Source organism: Etheostoma spectabile, chromosome 23 (assembly GCF_008692095.1).
Source record: "Etheostoma spectabile isolate EspeVRDwgs_2016 chromosome 23, UIUC_Espe_1.0, whole genome shotgun sequence".
NCBI classification, from domain to species: Eukaryota; Metazoa; Chordata; class Actinopteri; order Perciformes; family Percidae; genus Etheostoma; species Etheostoma spectabile.
The window spans coordinates 6419232-6422343 of record NC_045755.1 but is presented as its reverse complement, the minus strand read 5'-3'; the positions used below and the strand labels follow the sequence as shown (position 1 = coordinate 6422343).

The window sequence follows — 3112 nt, the reverse complement described above, 5'->3', positions numbered from 1 at the left end:
GTGTGTGTGTGTGTGTGTGTGTGTGTGGTGGAAAGGTTGAGACATTGCAAAGGGGTCACACTTCTAAGATGCAGGGATCAACAGCAAAGATCACCTGAGGTCAAGCTTGTAATGGGAGCCATTTTTCACAAGTCGCATTTCTCATCTAGGCCTCTGAGGTAACGGCAGGAGTGAGGTAGTAAACTGCCGAAAAATGACATTTCAATGTGCGTAACCTCTCGCCTCGCAACGTCACCTCTTGACAGGGAATGGCAGGTCCTTCTCATCTCTCTCAGGCTGGCTCGTATATCACTCGCAGCTCTTGCCCACCTCCCCATCCCGGGAGACGGAGGCCTGAGAGAGTGAGTGGAAGAGTGCGGTTGATGTGGGTGGGCTGCTCTTCAATCTAGCGGCTACTCAACAATCAGCAGCACTTCTTTCAACAGACCTAAAAGTCGTGTTGAACCGACTGACAAACAGGCCCACGTGAAATGGATGAATTGTAGATGACAGCCACTGAGCAGCCACGAACATAAGAAAAGGCACATCGACTGCCTTTATGGTGAATCCATCCAGCACATAGACCAAGGCCAAGATGAAAAGGAGAGGAGACCGCAGTGTTATCCTCTGTAATGCAAGACAGTGCAGCCACTTGGTGGCACTATCAACCAAAATCAATGAGAGAAAACAGAAGGAAAAGTGTCTGGATAGAGCTGTATGGATATTCTGTTGTAACAGTAAATATTTTCAACAGAAGGCATAGGACTATCACAATAAATCATGTGCATCTTAGTAAAGATGAATATTTCAGTTTTGGGGCTGCTGTGAGAGCAGGATGGTCTGCCAGGAACGCTGTGGGTAACTTCACGTGAGGTGGGTATAGTGAGGACAGGGAGCCTGTGCACAAACGCCATGCAAATGCATTCCCTGCATGTGATGAAAAAGCCCTTTGTGTGCCAGTGCTCCTTTCACTTTCGGGCTCTTGTTACTGCCGAGGTGGCAATTACAAGCGGAACACTTCTGAGCACAGAGGGGAAAGCTAGTTGTGATTCAGGCCGTGCTTGAGCCTAAATGTCATTGGCCAGAGTGCAGCAGGTTAATTGAAGGCGTCTTGTCATCGTGGCCTGCCTCTGTGAGAGTGTTCCGGGAGGGGGGTTGACCTGTCCTAAAATTTGATTGGCTGGGCCATTGCCCCCGCCTCTTAACTCTCACATATTTGCATCTATTCTCACCTACCCTCTGTGCTGTTCAGTAATGATCGGGGCATTTGCGTTCATTATTAGCATGAAGGTGGAGCACAACAACCTGAATGCAGATAGTAAGGAAAAAATGAACCCATAAATATAATTTCTTTGCCTATCCAGACTGAAGCTGGAACAATTAGTTCATGTTTGAGTTGCTCGTGCAGAACGATGTACGTGCTGAGTTTGACACAAACTCATGCTGTTTTCTATTTTAATATTGTGAATTGAATATATTGATTGGAATTGAAAATAAATATATTTAGGTTTTGAAATTGTTGACGACAAAAGAAGAATTTCAAGACATCACCTTGGGATCTGGGAAATGTTGCTATTCCTATTTTGTAAATACAGACAAAACAATTAGTAGATCAATACTCTTGTCTAGTCATTTTGCAGGTAAATATTTGTTGATGTAGACAATATTTTACAGTGTGATACATCAGGTCTGTAAATCTCAGAAAGATTTCAAATTTGTGTAGAACAAATGTAATGTAACAATCATTTCAATTCTAAACCAATTATTTGTAGTGCTAATGTGTCGCCGCTGCAGTCTGTGTGTTTTGTAGTGTAGCTCATTCCGTTCTGGTGATCAGTCTGAAGCTTTTTCCTCTTCATAAATATTCATTTTCTCATCTTTCTTTGCCAAAGCCGGAGGCGTCCAGCACAGGTGTTTAGTGAATAACACAGAGGACAACCGGCTAACTGCCGCAGAAACAGGAAGTTGCTGTAATGACTGCTCTCCCTAGTGCACCCTGGGTAATAATCAGCACTCGTTTATCATAATAGCAGGTAAATACTCACATAGTGCTCGCAGTGGGGCGCAGACAGCAGTAGCAGACCACAGTAACTCGTTTTTATTAAGTGAACGGGCAACCTGGTCGTTCTCTGTGGCTTGTTAGTGTTAACAGACGTGGCAGCAGGAATGACAAGGGCCAAGTCATGGCAGCATAGCAAAAGCCCAACTCAAACTCAAGTAAAAGTACACGGGTGGGTGCATAAGTGTAGTCAACCATCAGCGGTCTGCATTAGCTATTCATAAGGTAGTTTAGAGTATTGTTTACAACCCTGCTTTTGCTGATTGCTTGTTGAGAGGGCTTGTTGAGAACCGGTGCTATATTTAGTGCGTCATAATTTAATAACAGGGAGTAAGACGTTATTGCCGAAGAGAAGAGAATCGTGTTGCCCGGGCCTCTCGCTGGCTGGTTATGAAATGTACAAAGCCAAAAGCCCGAGGCAAAGTTTCTCTTATGTGCTCGCCGTCTCAGTGAAGAAACTCTGAGATAAGACAAATGGTCCAAATGACCTTTTGAAAAGATCACCATCCCTCCGTTCGCCTGAGAGAGGGGAAAGCGAGCGGGGGGGGGGGATGGGGGGCTATATTTCTATACGGTGAGGGATAAAAGTAGATTCCCAAACTGTGCGAGTGTGTGCCCCATTCGTCTTCCCCCTCTGACTGCTTTCTGCTCCATTTAAACAAGTTTATTTGTCTCTGTCGAGGACTTAAGAAAAGCAGCAAGAGCAGAAAGGGGGGGGGATAACAGACAACTCTCATGGTTTTCCTTTCATGACACCGTTGAAATGAAGAACTTAAGTTGGTGCTCACTTCAGAGGGTGCTACTCAGCCGGCCACATGGTCCTTTCATGGTGCTCATTACAGTTCAGTCCTAGGAGAATCCGTATAGCTAGCTAGCTCTCAGTCGTACGCCCACTCCCCACAGGCCATTCATCTCCATTTGAAATTGCACCATTGTTCTACGGTGTGAGCGAAGACATCCTGTAACAAAGCTGTCGTGAAGAGTTGACAGATGTTTAAAGACTGCAAAAAGATTAAGGTGGTAGTAAGTGCAGGCTTCATTTCAATGTCTTTTTTTTTTTTTTTTTGGTGAAAG

At 44.9% G+C, this 3112-nt stretch overlaps 2 long non-coding RNA genes across 2 annotated transcripts in view; both read left to right on the top strand.

Annotated features, from left to right (window-relative positions):
* The window catches only part of LOC116673065 (uncharacterized), a 75995-nt gene that overhangs the window by 63870 nt on the left and 9013 nt on the right, over positions 1–3112 (top strand). The gene's annotated exons all lie outside the window — the stretch shown is intronic.
* LOC116673060 (uncharacterized) overlaps positions 1–3112 on the top strand; it is a 12268-nt gene that overhangs the window by 9121 nt on the left and 35 nt on the right. The window contains exon 2 of the long non-coding RNA XR_004327727.1: positions 2013–2027. This is a non-coding gene — a long non-coding RNA (uncharacterized LOC116673060). The remainder of the gene's footprint in view (positions 1–2012; positions 2028–3112) is intronic.